General features: G+C 30.7%; 1 protein-coding gene across 4 annotated transcripts in view; it reads left to right on the top strand.

Annotated features, from left to right (window-relative positions):
- Positions 1–21,015, top strand: part of LOC145267438 (uncharacterized) — a 124,488-nt gene that overhangs the window by 50,149 nt on the left and 53,324 nt on the right. The window contains exon 1 of one of the 4 annotated variants that reach the window (XM_080123304.1): positions 20,244–20,450. The exons of the other annotated variants lie outside the window; for them this stretch is intronic. The gene's annotated coding sequence lies outside the window, so the exon portion shown is untranslated. Of the gene's footprint in view, positions 1–20,243; positions 20,451–21,015 lie in introns of those variants that run through there. 4 annotated transcript variants of the gene reach the window in all.

The raw sequence follows: 21,015 nt of genomic DNA, 5'->3' as shown, positions 1-21,015 counted from the left end.
CAACACATAACACAGACTGTAAATTTTCTTCGTCTCTCTTTCTCTCTGTCCCTTTTATCTCCTCTTCTCTCTCTAAAGAAAAAAAAAGGAAGCAAAAAGGACATTAATGCCCCTTTTACCCTTTCCAATCACAGTTCATATTAACTGCTGCTGTTGCTGCTTCTATGTAGATCATTATTTAAAAGGCATCCATTTAAAGAATATTCCGAGGCGGATGAATTTTATTTTAAAGAAACTCTCTCTCTCTCTCTCTCTCTCTCTCTCTCTCATATATATATATATATATATATATATATATATATATATATATATATATATATATATATATATATATATATACTTCAAAATAAAATTATCTAACAATCAACTGGCATGGAAACCAATGATTATAAGTTTTACAAAATATTATTGGCAGTAATATTCAATAAGTATCATCCCACCTAAATAAAAATTGCTCTATATATACAAGATAGAGCAAATAAATCAAATTTTAGATATTCTTTTCATTAACTTCCCTTACTCTATGACATTTAAATACTTAAACAACTTTTAAATGTGATTTTCCATGTCTCACTGACTTTAGCAAATAAGGTGTAAACCATTATAACTATTTGCTAATATTTTCTCCTCTGAAGAGATGGTAGACATCGAAATTCTATAGAATAAGGAGTTATAAAATTTCAAATGTATTCTTTGTCTTACATAGAATGATAAAAAATCGTTTGATATGAAATTTAAATATTTCACGTCGTAAATTTTTAAGTTTATTAAATGACTAAAATTTTATATATATATATATATGTTTTAAGAAAAATAGAAAAACCGAATGAAATTATTAAAAAATCAACGTTTCGTCCTTATTTCAGAGGACATCTTCAGGATAATTGAAATAAAAATGTAAGAAAAGAAAAAGTCATAGATCGTGCGAAAAAGACAGTTTTTGAATCCTACCCATGTCGGGAAGGACAAATATGTGTGCGTATCAACCGACATGGGTAGGATTCAAAAACTGTCTTTTTCGCACGATCTATGACTTTTTCTTTTCTTACATTTTTATTTCAATTATCCTGAAGATGTCCTCTGAAATAAGGACGAAACGTTGATTTTTTAATAATTTCATTCGTTTTTTCTATTTCTCTTAAAACATAACGTCAACCACCGCTGGTATTTTTTCATTCCTTATACATATATATATATATATATATATATATATATATATATATATATATATATATATATATATATATATATATATATATATATATAATTGGTATATTTAGGTAGCATTTTTTCATTCAAGCAAATATTATTAAATGCAACTTGAATTTTAATCGGCCTATATTTTTCATCGACTCTATATATTTTAACTTATCGCAGTTTACTGTATAATTTAGTTTTCACTTTTAATTCTCATTTTCGCTCCTTCAGATATTTACTTCAACATCTGATGATGATTTGTGGACGAATCGAAAGCGCTCGTGACAGTAACAACTATGGAACTTTTATTAATATTTTTGATACAAAAATGATTATGCAGAAACGCGAAAAATTAAAAAAAAAAAAGAATCATAAAGCAAAGTGTCTCCGTTGCATTTAATAATATTTGCTTGAATATATATATATATATATATATATATATATATATATATATATATATATATATATATATATATATATATATATATATAACTACTTCATTTACTCACATAAAATTAATATACGAAAGTATAAATTTATGCGTAAACTTTAAATATTTGCTTCAAAAGTGCTCAATACGTAGGTAGAGCTAGTTAGTAAGTTATAAAATATATATGGCGATTAAGCTACACTGAATATTCCGCGCTTCATCCACTCTAGGCGCATAAGCCTGAAGAGTCCTAGAGTGGATGAAACGCAGAATATTCCGTGTAGCTTAATCGCCATATATATTCTATAACTTACAATATATATATATATAATAAAGTGACAGTCTATACCAAAATCCTTCATCAATGTTTAGTCAACAGACTTGAAACTTGATATGTATGGGATTTGAACCTGTGAAACAAATTCAATTTCGTCTTTAGTCGGTAAAGTAGCGGCTAAGGGGTGAAAATTGAAAAAATTGGAACTTGGCAGGTGCAAGTTGACATAAAACTCTTCTGTACGTATGCACAAATATACATTTACAGGTTAAACAGCATTATTTTTGGTCGTGGCACAGAGAGTAATGAATAAGGCTAAGAGCTAGATGTTTTGATTTCGATTCTAGCTGATGACACCCAACCCATTTTTTTTTTTACTTTTGAAATCACAACTATATACTGTAAATAATATAATAATACAATAGCGTATTGGATCTATAATAATAAATACGAAATATGCATGAATTAAAATATCATATTTGAGCGTATCTTACAACCAGGCCACCACGGAAGGGTGCACTACTATATATTGGGTACAATATAATAATCAATAAAGAATTGGCTTTATAATAATAATAAGAGATATCAAATTAATTAAAATATATTTAAAAGTATTTTACGACCGGGCAACCTCGGGCGGCCTGCTAGTATATATATATATATATATATATATATATATATATATATATATATATATAAAAGTATAAAAGTGATGTTGTGTATGTGCAGAATGGTCTCTACCAAACTACTCTGTCAGTGTTTGTTTACAGACTTGAAGCTTTATATATAGGGGATTTGAAAATATAGAACAAATTTGATTTGGTTTTAGTCGGTAAAAAATGTGTAGTAAGTGGTCAAAATTAAAAATTGGAACTTGGCAAGCATAAGTCACTGTAAAGTGCTCTTCCTCACATTTGCAAATAACATATACATTAAACTGCGCTAATTTTTATTTTAAAGTTTTCATATTTATCTGTCTTTAGTTCATATGGTAGCAAAAACTGCTGAAGAGATAAATGTTTTAGTTTCGATTCTAGCTGATGGCACCCAATTTTTTTTTTTTTAACTTTTGAAAGTATAGCCAAGTATATTCAACACAATGTTTTTTTTTTAGAATTATTATATGTTACATTGCAGCCATCTGAGAGGTGGCTGCAGTGAAGTGGATAAAGGCGCAGACTAACGATCTGGGTGTGCCAAGTTCGAATCCAATTGGCTCCACATTGCTACTTTCACTTATGGATGTTAGCAACCTTCATGTGGTTCATCTTGTGAGTACATCATTCTAAAAAAATACGGTAAAACCAATATGAGCATTATAATTTAGTTGATTCATACGAATTTATTTTATTTTCTTCTACCCGGACAACGTCAGTGTCCTTGCTAGTCGTATACATGATTAAACCTATGTGTTCAGAAAATGCCCAAAGCTAAAATTTACGGTGAAGTAAGAAGATAGACAGACATAGTATAGTATTTATTTACTAACCCATGGAAGTTCCACAGAATGAGAAATATATTGAATCTACAAATATGTTTTGATAAAGCTGATATTTTTTTATAGATAGCACAAAAAAAATATTTTTTTATGATAGAAAAACCAATAACACACAACAAATAAGAGTTTATTAAAATATGGACATAAAAATAGAAATGTAACGAAGCCACTAACACGTATGCAGCAGCAGCAGCAGTGGCATCTCGACGTATGCAAAATGACCAAATCATGGCCAAGTGTGACGTCACAGTCGGATCAAGAACGGAAAGAAAAGCAGAGAGAAAAGAAAGCACGTGTTGACATGGCTAATATTTTTTTTTTTTTTTTTGGTTTTTATCATGTGGCGTCGGGACGGGAACTTTTAAACAAAATGCAGACCTCATTTATCTTCCAAACTTTTTAACAACATTTTCAGACGACTACATTATCGCTGGCTTATATCGTTCTTCTAAAGTTTCCTCACGTCTAGACTGCATTTTTGAAATTCACCAGCTGTGACAATCAAGCTTTAGTAGGGTGTATTCCAATTCCTGCTGTAGCTGTTCATTTAAACCTGAAACGATAAAAATTGGTCAGTCATCTCATAAGATGTATAACAATAACATAATAAATTTTCAAGAGTCTGCGACAATTTTAAATGCCTGTACAAAAAAAGTCTGGAAACTTATTGAAGCGTGACAAATGTTCTCTCCTACTTTCTCTCTCATTCTATCTCTATTTCTATTTATAAAAACTTACAAAATTATTTTAATTCAATAAATGCTCAGGTAACGTTTATTTTGTGTTATTGTGCTAATTTAATGTCTTTGTTCTGCTTTTACCAAAAAGTTATGTGAGATTTTAACTTTTTCGAAGAAATTCTTTGAACTTCTTGAATTGTCTCCCCCTATGGAAGTCTTCAAAAATGAAAACGAAAATGTTGTCCTCAAAAACTAGAATGTATAAGTGTCCAAAATTGTCTACAGTCAGGCAAGATCGCACACACGGAAGATCAGAATAAATAAAAAGGGTAATAATTAACTTACTTAGACTAAGGAATTACCACATCCTGCAATGCATGATGCAGTCAAAGTATACCATCGTTTTTGGTCTGAAACCAGATCCACACCATCCCCCCAGCTTCTTCTCATGGTGAGCAAATCTTTCTCGATTGTCTGGTTCCAATTCATTTTTGGTCTTCATTTTTATTTTTATTGGAGCACTTGGTTAGCAATTCTCTCTGAGGGCAATCTTAAGGCATGTCCAAGCCAGCCTAGATGCCATAAAATAATCAAGAAACAGTTTAATTAGCATATATAATATAATTATTCGTGGAGAGACCATTTATCAAAGAGAAATGTAAGAAGGATATGTTAAAATCATAAGTTAGTACTTGATGCAATCTGATATACAACGCCATAGCAGACATTAGTACCGAAAAAAAGAATAGATAAAAATAGTGAAAACCACAGACACAATTACTAAATAAAAGTATACACTAAAATGTCCCAACATAATCGAAATACATGTACTGCCAGGGTAAACGAATATAGATAGATACACATGGATAATTTATGAAAGATTGCTCACAATTATGTTGAGCCATTCTCAGAAGCTCATATAACTGCATCCAGAAGATACCTAGCAGTTTGTGACATTAAGCTGTGTGAAAAGCTTTCTTGAAATTATGAGAGCTACGTTTGATCATTTAGGTGCTCAAGTCCAAAACAGACACTAAATTCTGTTTCTAAATCTCTCCACACCGTGAAGTAAAAAGTAAAATTATATTTTTGGTTTCCAGTAATAGAAGAGTGGATTCTCATGTTGTCTAATGTAATTAATGGCAGATAACTTGAATATTCTTCGAGAGAACTAACTTCTGAATATTCTAAACCAACATTACTCTCTCTCTCTCTTACTCTCTCTCACTCTCTGTATGTTTATCCCCCATCCCAGTTGTTTTGTCTACCTCCCTGTTTCTCCACTGGACTAGTCTCTCTTATGCACTCTCTTTCTGTTTGTTTATGTCTCTTTCGCCTTCCCTCACTGTCCACATTGTCTATTTCTCCACTAGTGTCTGCTTTCATTTGCACCTGTATTTTTTTTGCAATCCCAACTGTTTTTAAAATCAGATTTATGAATAATAAAAGTAAATAATATTTGCTATTTTCTTTTAAAAATTGGCTTGGTCAAAAAAGTAATAATGTTCAATTTTCTTATTTAAATTATTTTAAGCATAAAATTTAAAAAATATTTCTTCCTTCAATCTTTATTATTTGTATTTCAATTTTATATTCTGTTATATAAAGGGCAGGAGAGGTTGGTTTTCCAGAGATTTCACTGATAAACCGACCTCTCCTGACACGTTCTGTGCCACTTTAAGGTCAAAGAATGAAAGAATTTTGTCTTTTTAACTTTAGATATTATTCATCCAGGGCAACACCGACCAAGAATATACCAACTTTGTTTATCTTTGTTTTGTAGTTTGGGACTTTAAACTGGATATACGAAACTGCCATTTATATAACAGAATATCAAATTGTAATACAAATAATAAAGTTACATTGATTTTTTATCAAGGATATTATTAATATAATTAATGACGAAAAACAGAGCAATAGGGGATCTTTTCTGAATTAAAAGTGCCAAAAAAGGCCTTATGCTGACTTAAAGGAGAATTTTTTGTGTGTGTGCATGTTCAAAGAGAGGACTGGAATGGTCAGAGGAAAAAGAGGGCGTTTGGAGCGGGATAGGGAAAATGGAAGAGGGCGAAAAAGAGAAAGATAGAGAACTGGATAGAGAGAGAGAGAGAGAGAGAGAGAGAGAGAGAGAGAGAGAGAGAAATACAGGGTGACCTAAAAAAAACAGAGGACATTCAATTGTTTTTCTGAGCATTTTACAGTCAACGGAGAAAAAAAAAGGTCAAAGACCCTAGTGTTTTGATGTGATGTTTTGAATATAATAAACTAGTTATGACCAAAGTTTCATTTCATTCGAACAAAACACTAAGAAACAGGGCCTCATTAGAGTTGGGGACTGTTTTTTTTTTTTTTTGGTCACCCTGTATAATTTTTTAATAGAAATATTAAAGACATTTGCCCCGAGTAGCTCTGATAGTTAGAAAAAAATTACATTTCTCAATGCATAAATAATAACAATGAAATTTACCTATCTCCTACTATAATATAAAAGGAACATTGTGTGTGTGCGTGTGTGTAAGTTCGTTCTCTATGAATTCCGAAATGGCTAGGCCGATTTTTATGAAAATTCACACAAATGTACTTGATGTCTCTGACAGTGTTCTTAGAAAGGTTTTGTATCGGAACATCTTCAATAAGCATCGATAATCGAAATAATCCGATGAAAGAAGCAACAGGCGATTTTGACCAAAGTTAGCACCTTATACAGCCTAACATCACGAGTGCATTTAGAAGTTTTATCACCACACTAACAAAAAAGCCAGACATATAAAATCAAGAGTAGGTGCTTTGATATGACAGGGGCACGTTCGGAATGAATGTTTCTGTTTAGAGCAGAACTGAACAATGATACTTTACTTTTGCATTTTAAACTCTAATTTAAGCCAATATATATGCATAATTAATTTTATAATTAAAAGTAGGTTCTCTACAGTGTAACATAAACTAAAATGTATAGTGGACTAATGCAGGGAGGCGTGTAAAGCTTCCTCCCAGTGCACAGCGATGGATCCCCAATGGATCAATTGATTTGATTGAAAAATGGGTAATTTCATCAATTTCGATGACCATAAAAATATGAGTGTGAAATCCTGGGCAACGTCAGATTTCCCTGCTAATTTATAATAAGTGAATAAAAATAATTAAAAAATTCATAATTGAGAATATTCGTTATTAAAGTCTTTAATTAACCGTGGTAATTTCATGGATCCCTCTGTTATTCTTGTAACTATTATTGGATCAAACGGCGAACGTGCCATGCGATGTTTAAGTTCTGTTGGTGCTTTTTACTTTGCACTAATACTCCATGGGAAAATGCACAAACCTATTTCTTTGGGATGAACTAGTGGATTAGTCTAAACTTTCAGGTCTTAATCTAGGAGAATGGAATATTAAAAAATAACAACTACAGCAAGTTGAAATGCAACTAATTGTGCATTTGTATGGTCATCACTTGTCCGGTAGAGAGAGAGTGAGTCGTGTTCTACATACTTCATGATCTGCTTCAATCAAATTAATTTGCGGAGGTTATCTAATAATCTAACAGTCATATAAAATTTCATCATCATTATTATTTATGTCATTGCCCGGGAAAATTGAGGAGACTAAAAATTGCAAAGATAATTAATAGAAAATCATCAGACAAATGTTTTTCACCCAAAACGTCAAGTTTTTATTCATAATAAGCAATATTTGTAAAATATTATTGGGATAGTTCTCATTGACTTGTTTGCTTGATCATTAGGTGTGCATTTTTTAAAATTCTTTAATTTTGATTTTCAATTCAACAAGTGTTTTTTTTTTATGTAGCTTTTATTTGCTATTTGCAAAGAAAAAAAAAACTATACCCGTCAACAGGACAGGGGAAAAAGTAACTCTTCTTTACATATTAGATTTATTTATATTTTAGCAATCAGATACCAGCTAAAGTATTTCTTATCATTATTCTTATTGTTATTCCCAGTTTTTCTTTTATCTTCATAGCAACAACTATTAATCATTCGTCATCTACCAGCAATTGGGGGCGGGGGCATGAAAAGAATGCGTTTGAGAAATACTTCGGCTTTCTCTTACATAAATCTAAATAAACAAAAACCTGGTGAACACTTTTTTAAATAAAAAATAAAAGATGACTTTTGATATTTTTTTTTTTATATAAATACATCCTAAGATGGAGTACTGTTGCCACATCTAGGGAGGAACTGCTAAGAATATTTTTCCCTTCCCTGACAGGGTTTAAAACCGGCTTCGAAATCTAGTGGGTAAAGCCATTTTTTCACCTTAATTCTCACAAAAGAGACGTAGCATGTCTACCTACTGCTCTATTGTTATTTTCATGGCAGATACCCAACTTAGCTTATATTAATGCCCGTCACCTGTAGAATATTCACACCAGACACTTGTCTAGCTGCAATAACTACTGATACTTTCACTTATGGAATTTGCGTTTAGTTTTAGGCACAGATAGATAGCTGTGCCTGAAAGTAAACGTAATGCAATTCATCATAGTGGAAGAAAATTAGAACAGCGCTAGAATCGTATAAAAGAGAACTGCTCGTCTGTGAGAACAATGCTTAGGAATAAGGACTCACAAAACTTTCTTCATATAAAGTTAGGTATGTATATTTGTCTATATATTTGTTTGTGAGGAGTAAACTCAAAAACTAATTAACTGGTCATAATGAAAGTTTGTAACATTGTTGATAGACGTTAGGGTGGATAATGTGGACAATATTTAGTTTAATTTATTTCATGCAAAAAGAGCGAATGGTAATCTAGAAACTCTTTGTTAAAGACCAAACATTTGAAAAAATTTAATAATAAGTAATAAAAAAATAAATCATAAGTAATAAAAAAATAAATTATAGGCAATAAAAATAAATCATAGGTAATAAAAATCATAGGTAATAAAAAAATAATAAAACATAGGTAATAAAAAAATAATAAAACATAGGTAATAAAAATCATAGGTAATAAAAAAAATAATAAAACATAGGTAATAAAAATAAATCATAAGTAATAAAAACCTAAAACATAGGTAATAAAAATAAATCGTAGGTAATAAAAATAAATCATAGGTAATAAAAATAAATCATAGGTAATAAAAATAAATCATAGGTAATAAAAATAAATCATAAGTAATAAAAACATAAAACATAGGTAATAAAAATAAATCATAGGTAATAAAAATAAATCGTAGGTAATAAAAATAAATCATAGGTAATAAAAATAAATCATAGGTAATAAAAAAATAATAAAACATAGGTAATAAAAATAAATCATAAGTAATAAAAACATAAAACATAGGTAATAAAAATAGATCATAGCTAATAAAAATAAATCGTAGGTAATAAAAATAAATCATAGGTAATAAAAATAAATCATAGGTAATAAAAATAAATCGTAGGTAATAAAAATAAATCATAGGCAATAAAAATAAATCGTAGGTAATAAAAATAAATCATAGGTAATAAAAATAAATCATAGGTAATAAAAATAAATCATAGGTAATAAAAATAAATCATAGGTAATAAAAAAATAATAAAACATAGGTAATAAAAATAAATCATAAGTAATAAAAACATAAAACATAGGTAATAAAAATAGATCATAGGTAATAAAAATAAATCGTAGGTAATAAAAATAAATCGTAGGTAATAAAAATAAATCATAGGTAATAAAAATAAATCATAGGTAATAAAAATAAATCGTAGGTAATAAAAATAAATCATAGGTAATAAAAATAAATCATAGCTAATAAAAATAAATCATAGGTAATAAAAATAAATCGTAGGTAATAAAAATAAATCATAGGTAATAAAAATAAATCATAGGTAATAAAAATAAATCGTAGGTAATAAAAATAAATCGTAGGTAATAAAAATAAATCATAGGTAATAAAAATAAATCGTAGGTAATAAAAATAAATCGTAGGTAATAAAAATAAATCGTAGGTAATAAAAATAAATCATAGGTAATAAAAATAAATCGTAGGTAATAAAAATAAATCGTAGGTAATAAAAATAAATCATAGGTAATAAAAATAAATCATGGGTAATAAAAATAAATCGTAGGTAATAAAAACATAAATCTTGGTAATAAAAAATAAATCTTGGTAATAAAAACATAAATCATAGGTAATAAAAAATAAATCATAAGTAATAAAAAACGTCCAGACGCTGAACAACAAAAAAATTAAATTAGCTCAGAACACCCCCTTTCTCTTTAATGGCAAAACTTAACTACAATTGTAACAATAAGCAAGACTGCCCACTCAAATACGATTGCATCCACAGGGATGTCGTATATTCGTGTACTGTTATTGAGTTACTTCGAAACTCCCCCACACTAGTTGCAAATAATCCTCCCATGATAGAAACCCCCCATCAGTCTACTAATCAAAATATAACTCCAATTAGTGAATCGACCGATCCAATAATCGTTTCATCTGCAAACAACAACGTCACAACCAACAACACAGATAATAATATCAATATTGATGAATATAGTGATGATAGCAATAATAATAATAATAATAATAATAATAATAATAATAATAACCCGCCTCATTTTTCGCAAAACACTTATAATACTCCAAACTCACCTCTGAATATAGATCAAAATATCCCAATAAAAATTGAATCTACTATTGCTAATTATAACAACTCTGAATTAAACCGTAATCCCACCCCAAATCCTAACAGAAATCCATATACTATTAACACTACACAAACGCCAGGTAAAATATACACTTCAACATTAATAAAGGTTAGAATATCTAACCACAATTCTTCCTTAATGATGAAATCAATGATAATAGGCAGGGAACCTCCTTAACTACTTAAATTAAAAGACTCAAATCTAAAAATACCTCTTTCTCTATGAATTGGGCTATTCATAAAAGTCAAAGTCTTACACTCCAGGTTCTAAGTCCTGTCACTTCTGCATATCTGAAGCTATAAGTATAATCACTTCTCATCAAAGTCTCAAAGTATCAACTTAATCAATTTCAAAAGCGAACTTATTTTCCAATGTAAACATAAGAAAAAATTAAAATATAACCAATTCGAAATTACTTAGCTCACCTCTTAAACCTATGGATATAAATTTACTTAATATGAGAGATTTTTTCCATTCCTTTTTTGTGTGAAACTAATATATACTAACCCTGACGTTATATCCACGTATATGTATATTTGTTTTAATACATAATGTGTGACTATGTATATGTGTATATGCGTATATATATGCATATGCACGTGCATATATCTGCATCTGTGTATATGTGCATCTATGTATGTATCTATACTTTTGTATATTTACATGTGTATGTGTCCCTATTGCTCGTGAGTGAGTTTTTCCTTTAGTCTCACTTTTTCCTATATTATTTTATTTTATTTTATTCAATATTTATATATATGTGTATATATGCATGTATACATTTATATATGTATATATGTGTATGCATACAATTATAATTATAATCATGCATTAATTTATTAAACTATCAGTAATCCCCCCTCCCACTTTATGTCTTTCCAAATTTAAAATTGATGATTCTGAATTATATTCCTGTCTGGGTCAAATTGACCTTAACTGACCTATATTTACCTGTTCTAAAAATAGATTTAAAGTTACGATTCTCTCTCTGCCAAATTTTTCCTCCCCTTTCTTTCTCGCCTCTTCCTTCAATTTTGTCTATCTCTCTTTCTCCTGTAGCCTTTCGACTTTTTAATATCCTTTGTTCCTCTCCTGTTCTTATTTCTCCTTTTTATTTTTTTATTTTTCTTACCAACCTAATTCCTAATTTCATTTAGAATCTCCATTTTATCACTTCATTTCCATTATCCGTTAAATAATAATAATAATAATAATAATAATAATAATAATAATAATAATAATAATAAAATACTACTACTACTACTACTACTACTACTACTACTAATAATAATAATAATAATAATAAACGTTTCATATGAAAAAAATGAATCTTCACTTCCACATGATCTGAAGCTTTTCTGGATTTTACCCTGGACATTTATATTTATATTTCTGTTTTCTTGTGGCTTAATAATGGATTTTCAATGAACCCATTTCGAATTTTTCCTACTCTGGATTTTACTGTCTTTCTATTGGATTTTTATCATATCCTTTTACTCCCGTTTTTCCATTTCTTGCTTTCTCAATCTCCCTGAATCGCTACAAACTGTCTCTAATTGTTAAATAACTTTTTTATGCAAATATGATAAATTTCATATTATTTGTTTCTTTCGATGCATTAGCCTGCAAAATTTATCGTATATTTTGCAAACTTCTTCGAAATTCCATGGAATAAGGGTGTTCTTGTTTATTTGCACTCGTTGTTGATTAATTAAAATTTGGTATACCTTCCTTACTGGTTTATAAGTTTTTTTTTAAAATTCGAATAAAATTTCAATCACAAGATTTTTATTTTATATATATACTAGCATGGGTGCCCAGCGTTTTCCGGGTATTTGAAGGTGTGTGTTGAGCAAAAAAAAAAAAAAAAAAAAAAACTTGTAGTAGAAAGGATGGCTCGAACCCGTACCGTGAAGGAGGAAAAGAACGTGAAAAAAAACGTGACGTCTATGTTGTTACGACCACCACCGAACCGGAAGTGACATAAGTTTAAATTAAGGCTAGACAATCGAAAAGAAGGGATTACTTTCGAAAATATCGGTGAAAAAAGCGACTTCTCCCTGTAGAAAAGTGCCCAATTAAAGAAATTAATGCTTTTAGACAATTTTTCGGTATTTGTCGTCTGAAGGGTCGAGCTTCAAAACAATACTTTCGATTGTCTAACCTTAATTAACACAACGTCACGTTTTTTTCCTGTTCTTTTCCTCCTTCACGGTACGGGTTCGAGCCTGCCTTTCTACTACAAGATTTTTTTTGTTTTTTGTTCAACATACACTCCAAACACCCGAGCAATGCCGGGCACCCATGCTAGTGTATATATATATATATATATATATATATATATATATATATATATATATATATATATCCCTCGCATTTCTTCAAATATTTAAGTATATCTCTTTATAAGACAACACTGAAAAAATGATTTTGTTTTATACAATGAAAAGTAGTCTGTCCGCAGTATGTATAAGTTAATTTATATTTATTTTCCCCTCAAAATAATACAAAATATAGCCATTAAAAGCGAAATCCCTGGCAACAAAAATTAGTACAACCCTTACGAAAAATTGTGTGTATATATATATATATATATATATATATATATATAGCGGGAGGTACCCGGCGTTTCCCGGGTGTTTGGAGGTGTTTGGAGGTGTGTATGTAGGAGGTGGGGGACCTTGTTTTAATATTATAAAAAAAAACACGATGTTATAAAAAATTGGAAAAACCAAAACAAAGCAAAACCAAGAACAAATGTAAAAAAAAGGAAAAAAGGTGTAAAAGAGGAAAAAAGGTTTAGGTAGGAAGACAGGCTCGAACCCGAAGCATCGAGGCTAAGGTGGAAAAAAATGCTTGACACGTTACCTCTACGCCAAAGAGACACACAATTGAGAACGGGTAAAATTAACCTTGGTTTTGCTAATATATGACGCATAAAATTTAAAGGAATAAAAAACAAAACGAACGTGAAAGAATACAAAAGGAAAAAAAAAAGAAAAACCTCCAAAACTTACCGCGTAAAATGCAAATATGTTTATTTAAATCTAATTTTTTTGTTTTTTTTAAATGGAAAAACAAAATTCCTAAAAATAAAACTTACCATGTATGATGAAAAGATGTTTATTAGATTTTATTTATTTATTTTTCTTTGTTTCAATGAAAAAAAAATGAATAAATAAAACCAGAAAACTGACCGTATTTTTAATTTTTTAATGTTGATCGCAATTAACCAACTTGAATGTCGTCTGATTCCAATATCGATAGCGTAGTAGTAATTGTGCTAATGAAACTCTCAGACATACAATGTAAAAAAATAAATAATGAATAAGTAACTAATCCGAAAATAGGAAGTCATCAGTAAAAAAAAATATTAAAGCGACTAATCGGTGCAAGATTTGAAGAACGCTGGCGGCTGACTGCTAAAGTTTCTTGTAAAAACTGGAATCCAATGTTAGTTCGTTTCGTTTAAGTAATCCTTCGAATCGCAACCCCCCACCCACCTACAGAAAGAGAAAAAATATAAAGGGAGGAAAAAAGTGAAAAAAAGGAAGAAATTTATATAAAATGGCACAAGTAACCCACAGAATAACTGGAATGTAAAGTCACGTTTCACTCGACGGAAAAATGTCAACCCATATTTTTTAAGCAACTAAGAACTCAAACCCGTGTTCCTCGTATATTCCCCTGTAAACGTATCCGCAGCGGTATTAAGTGGTTGTGGACGGAGTATAAATCGAATAGAGGGAAAAGATTTTTCAACTTCCATTGATTGTAACCGATTGTGGCAGTGAACTCCGACCGGGAAAAATATAGAAATGTACGAATATCAAGGAACTGTAAGGGTAGTAGGCCTATAGCACACCTCAGATCCTGTGCTGGAGTGTGGGGACATTACATCTGAATGTAATGTCGTGATTTTTAATCCTATTAAGGTCAAACTCACACGGGAAAAATGAGTTTTTTATTTACATGGCTAGAAGATAGAAAGATAGAAGAAAGAAAGAAGATAGAATAGATAGATAGATAGAAGATAGATAGATAGAAGAAGATAGAAGATAGAGAAGAAATAGATAGATAGATAGAAGATAGATAGATGGATAGAATAGAAGATAGATAGAAAGATAGAGAAGAGAAGAGAAGAGAAGATAGAGAAGAAGAAAAGATAGAAGATAGATAGATAGATAGATAGAAGATAGAATAGATAGAGAAGAGAAGAGATAATATAAAGCCCCCCCCCCATATATTCACGCTACGTGGACGACATTCTTATTTTAGCTGAAAATAATGGAAAGATATACCAACTACAGTACCTTTAAAAAAAACTCAATCCTTAAATTTACAGTAGAGTTAAAAAAAAAAAAAAAATAATAATAATAGTAATAATAATAAAATTTCATTTCTTGATGTACTTATTGACACGTCCAATAATACTTTTAATACTTCTGTATATAAAACTGATTACATATACTGATAGAAGATGTATCGAGACACAGGAATGGGTATGTTTGATCTGGCAGAACAGTGGTTCATTAAAATTGTGAAGTCTGCGTTCGCGCCTGGTCCACAAAGTATGGAAATAAAAAATTTAAAAATTAAAAAAAAAAAACGTTTACAAGTGTTTCTGGTATAGATGTACATAAGAATACTTTGATAAGTATGGTTTAACTTAAATAGGGATGGTATAATAAAATTGTGGGGGTCTGCGTTCGTGTCTGGCCTCCATAGAATGGAAATAGGCACAAACTTTAATAAAGACTTTTCATATCTGCATAAGTATACTTTGATAATTATGTTTCAGTTTGAAGAAATATGGTATAATAAAATTATGGGGTGTTCGTTCGCACCTGACCTCCATAGAATGGAAATATGCCACAAAGTTTAACAAGATTTTTTAATATAGATCCACAGAATATTGTGATAAATGTTTCAGTGTGAACAGGTATGGTATAATAAATTATGGGATTTATCTATTTTATTTTTACTTTCATCATATTTTGCTTTGGTTTTGATACCTCCAAATTTGACCCAAATTTACAACCCTTCCTTTTCATAACCTATCATACTTTCATAAATCAGAGTCCATTTTCTGTAGGCTTTTTTTGAACCCAGCCAACGATGGGTACTTTTGCTAGTATATATATATATATATATATATATATATATATATATATAAGAGAGAGAGAGAGAGAGAGAGAGAGAGAGAGAGAGAGAGAGAGAGAGAGAGGGGTGTTGAAACAGAGATATTAATAGATTAAGATAGTTTAATTACATTTGGAATTCTTTATGTTGCTAAAAATGCAAATAAAAAGGCTAAAATCTGAACTTTAACCCCCATGGCTTACAGTTTAATACTTAAACTGTTAATTAGCAGTAAAAGGTGTCATTTCTCAATTTGAAATTTCTTGCTTACAGCACACATAATTTATTAAATTGAGATTTGAAAGAGTCAATAAATTGTCCAATATTTTTTTTCCTTTGAATAATTCAATGAAGCCTGTTTGTCAGCATTTGTGCTATGTATACGAAGCCAAAAAATCGTGTTCCTACAAGCAATCTGCCGAAATCACAATTCAAGTGACTACGGAATTCTTTGAAATTAATATCTTTGAAACTATCTTTTCAAAGTTATGCTTGAAATGACAAAAGAAGGTAAAGGTAATTGCTTTCTTCTGTTCATAACTAGTAAATTAGTTGTCATATTATATGAGGAACTTTCTAAACGTAATGCCACCTATTTTTATTCCGCCCGAATGGATCAATGGGGATTGCAAATTGCATTGTTATGATCACTGAACTTATACATTTATTATATGAAAGTTTCATCTCTCTGTTGCAGATATTGACGGTGTGAGAACCTAAGAAACCAACCCCTGTCATAGACGTGTGTCAGAATTCCTACCATGCAGAAAAAAAGTTGAACCGATCAACACTCACCGAAATTCTGGAGCACAAATATTGCTCATTTTAATGGTACCACTGCCATAGCAGTATCAGAATTTTTGTAGGAATTTTTGACACCCCTAACATGAAACTGCGAATAAAATATAAAAATCTCGTAATTTCTCTGTTAAAAGTGGGTTATTTATTTTCTTTATGGATTATACTTCCAAAATAAACTATTACAGTTGTTTTAAAAGTAATAGAAATATTTTTTTTTTTAAAAACAGTAATGAATTTTCCGAACTCAATATTTTTCAATTTTTAAACTTTAAAAATCTATCAAAATTTTTCTATTGATTCTATTTTTACGATATTTTCAGGGTCAATGTGAAATTTTATCTTCTTTCCAATAAACCGAATATAATATTTTAGACAAACGTTTTTTTTTAAATTCACGCCCCCCCCCATTTGTGTAAGTGTCACACATTTTCAAGTTTCTCTTAAAAAGTAAACAATTAATTTATGTTTAATAGTTTTATATATCACAAATTGAAGAGAAAAGGTCAATAAATAATATATTCAAATTTAAAACAAAAAAAATCCCTTTTTTAGAAATTTACCTGTAAAGTCCGAAGTTTAAAACCTTTTTAAAAAAAAAAAAAAACACGTTTTTTTTTTGTTTTTTTTTTTTAATGAAATGTAATTCAAGCCCTAATTTTTTTTCAATTAAAGGAGCCCTTGCTCCTTTAATTGAAAAAAAAATTAGGGCTTGAATTACATTTTTCGAGGAGTTATAAGCTTGGAAAGACAGGGGGTCGAATAATTCACGCCTCTCATTTTGAAATGTCTATTAAAAAGTAAATAATTAATTTATGTTTAATAGTTTTATATATTACAAATTGAAGAGAAAAGGTCAATAAATAATATATTCAAATTTAAAACAAAAAAAAAATTCCCTTCTTTAGAAATTTACCTGTAAAATCCGAAGTTTAAAACCTTTTTTAAAAAAAAAAAAACACATTTTTTTTTTTTTTTAATAAAACCTTGGTCCTTGCTCCTTTAATTGAAAAAAAAATTAGGGCTTGAATTACATTTTTCGAGGAGTTATAAGCTTGGAAAGATGGGGTGGAATTATTCACTATTTTCACGAAATTTCTGACACTGCTACCACTGCCATCTTTGTAGACCTTCAACGTTTTAGTTTTTTTTTTTTTAGTGAAAAAATAGGAGGCTTTACTTTTGGAGCGACCCTCGTATATATGCACTACCAATTAGACTTTCTTTGCAAGATCTTCTCGTCGGTAGAACACATTACTGCAGGGCTGCTTCTTTATTGATTAATGTAATGTTGTAGACTCGACTCACGAGACTGAAACAAAAGGCAAAAGAAGGAACACATGGTTTCAATTTCCGCTTGTGTTAAGCTGATTAGTTTTCAACGGGAGTTACTTATTCCCGGTATTTCTTAATGCTCATGGTCGGTAATCCCTAAACTTCTGCTATGTAAAAAGATACAAATCTAGCTGAACGCTAAACCTTTTCCTCTTCAATTAAAAGATAGACATATTGAGTCCATGTGTGGGTATTATATGGCAGGTGCTCGTCTGAACTCCAATCTCTGGTCCCCCCTCGCCAATCTTTCACGAATAACACCCGTCTAGCTGAATCCACTGTGAAAAATTTCCCCCACTCTATATCTGTGCCTAAATCAAAACGTGGATTCCATGAACAAAGCTTCTTTCTTAGAACTGCACGCCTGTGGAACTCTGTTCCGTCTGCCTGCTTCCCACCGGACTACAACTTGGATGTCTTCAAGTCCAACGTTAGCAAATTCCTAATGAACCGCCCCCTTAAGTAAACACTTCATCAAATCTCCACACTAACGTAATGTACTTGTAATAACCCTTATCCCTGAGTGGCTTCCAGGCCTTGATAAGTGGTGATCACTGTGTAAAAAAAAAAAAAAAAGGCATGACTGGGGGCGGGGGGGGGTTCTAGTCATAAAATATGCTTAAATATATTTTAATTTATGCAAATTTCGTATTTATTATTACAGAGCCAATTCACTATTGAATATTATATTGTACTTAATATATCGTAATGATTTCAAAAGTTAAAAAAAATAAAAAAATGACTTGGATTCCATCAGCTAGAGTTGAAACCAAAACATTTAGCACTCCAGCCACGTTCTCTACCGTTTGACATATCAACGGATATGTTGTATTGCTAATCCCAGAAAACGCTAAGTAAGGCTAAATGATCATTATTCTGATTGTTGTCGACGTTTGGAAAATGGAATGTCAGCTAAAATAGGTATTACCCCCTCAAGGACAATACCCTCGACAAACTTGACAAGGAGCAAAATCCTACCCTCTCCACTGTAGAGATCCCTAGATGCCGTAATGTCTTCTACTTGAATAGCTTTTTTCTCTCAGACTGCTGCACTTTGGAATTCTCTCCTGCGCCTAACCCTAACCCTAACCCTAACCTCTCCTGCGCCTCTACTTTCCTGCCTGTGCTGACATTCGAGTGTAATGTGAATAGACATCTCGCTGTCCAACTCCATAAATAGTATCCTTGCAAATTTCATCCCAAATAGTAACCCCTTCAGGACTAAGTGACCCTGTGCCTTTTTGGAGTGAAATAACGATTAAAAAAATACAAAAAAAAGTTGGGAATGGAATTTTTAGTAAAAACAAGTTAAGCATGCATGGTTCCCCCAAGGCATTAAAGATAACTAAGTTCAGCATCCCCCCGCCCCTCATTTAGCACCAAAAGTCCCCAGGAGACGTCAAATTCTGGTAAAAATGAACAAACGGTGCAGTTTTAGGCCTTAACACATGTAAATATGAGTTCTGCATCATGCAAAAAAAATAAATGAAAGTCCATCATATGCCCCACCCCATTTATCATCAAAAGTCCCCAAGGCCCTCACCTATTTAAATTTGAATTCAGCACCATGCAAAACTGCTAAATAGACATACACAAAAATTTTTGGACAAATATGGTAAAATAGTTCCAAAAAATGGTGTGTTTTTAAAAAGAGCCCCTGGGGCACAGCCAAGAATTATCGCGAAGTATAGAGAAACAAAATTATATCGAAATCAGTTAGTTATAAATTTTCAGAAAGTTTTATAAAAATCCAAGACATCAATATTTTTAATAAGCACAAAAGTGTGAATTTTAGCCATTTTAACTCGAAAGACACCCTTGGGGGTGGGGGAAGCTGTGTTTCCCCGGAAAATCCGTTCTGTTATTTTTTACTCATATCATGTTTAATGTTTGTGCAAAATTTCAAAAGAAATTCTAAAGCATAGTTATTGAGAAAAGTGCTGACAGACGAACGGACAAGGGTGAATTTACAGGTCCACCCTCCTTTTGTCCGGGGGTGGAGGGGCAACAAGCAGTTAAGAATTTTAGCTAATAATCATGTTTAGAGTTGTAAATGGAATTTTTATGAAAGAAAATTAAGAGGCCGGTTTTTAATGTAAAGATAATAACATAATAAGATTATATTAAAAAAAAAAAAAACATCAGGTGATTCTTTGTATGACGTTGCAGTGATGACGTAATAAGAAAGGAAGAAACTTTTATATATATATACATACATAGAGTTTTGTCAGACAAGTTGAATGGTCTCTGAACGCCCGTGGAAGCGATCAGGGGTAAAGTTTAGTGAAATGTGGATAACTATGAGCGTGCTCGATTCCGAAGGGGATACAAGATAGAATAAAAGACTTCTGTATAAGAAACAATAATTCGCGTCTTGATATTATCTTTCATAGAAGGAATTTCAACAACGAGCAAAATGAGAAACTATCGCAACTGGTCAGTAAAAGAAAAGATGTGTGCCTTTAATTGGAATCTCCACCGATAATATCATTCGTCATGTTGGATAAGAACTGTCGGTACTTGTACAGTTTAATCAAGACATTAAAAAAAAAAAAAATGAAAATATCGAAAAAAAAAAGAAAAAAGGGTATATTGTACGTATCCGTTTTGGACTGAAGATCTTCGAAAAAAAAAAAATAATTTAATTTGATCGAATAGATTCTTTTTTCTTTTTTTTTTTTTTTACAGCGGAAAAACACGTTTTTATGAGAGCGCGTTGAAGTCAGCCATTATGGAAATTTTTAACACGCCACGGGGAGATAACTCCATGTAAAGCGCCGAGACTCCCTTCCCATCTTTAATTCTAGCTTTTCTTCCTAAAAATCGAACCCTTTGCTCGGTATCATAACAAATTGTTTTTTCGCTGTAAACAAAAAATTACTTGATAAATTTAAGTGAAACATTTTTCGGAAAACTTCGTTCCATAACGGATACGTACAATATAACCTTTTTTTTTTTTTTCAATATTTTAATTTTTTAATGTCTTGATTAAACTGTACAA

Source organism: Euprymna scolopes, chromosome 4, assembly GCF_053919585.1.
Source record: "Euprymna scolopes isolate OS-2025 chromosome 4, ASM5391958v1, whole genome shotgun sequence".
In the NCBI taxonomy this organism is placed as follows: domain Eukaryota; kingdom Metazoa; phylum Mollusca; class Cephalopoda; order Sepiida; family Sepiolidae; genus Euprymna; species Euprymna scolopes.
This window is presented reverse-complemented; position numbering and strand designations above follow the sequence as displayed.